The sequence below is a fragment of the Limulus polyphemus genome, unplaced genomic scaffold (genome assembly GCF_000517525.1).
Source record: "Limulus polyphemus unplaced genomic scaffold, Limulus_polyphemus-2.1.2 Scaffold4408, whole genome shotgun sequence".
NCBI classification, from domain to species: Eukaryota; Metazoa; Arthropoda; class Merostomata; order Xiphosura; family Limulidae; genus Limulus; species Limulus polyphemus.
In genome coordinates this window covers 21,718-21,939 of record NW_013670018.1, presented here as the reverse complement: position 1 = coordinate 21,939, position 222 = coordinate 21,718, and positions in this window count along the sequence as shown.

Here is a 222-nt window from a genome sequence, read left to right as displayed (position 1 = left end):
GCCCCTTCCTTAGTATTGTTCGTGCCGAACAATAGCCACTTACATTAAACCAATAGAAAATTAACAATAACTTAATTAAATTTACAGAATTTACAAACATAAAATTAAAATTCAACAAAGTCTCTTAATTTTACACGACGTATTTTCTTCCGTACTGGTCTCCATCTCGTTGGCTTCTTCTTCACGTGGGGTTCATCTGCTCCATCGGGAATTGTCCTATTA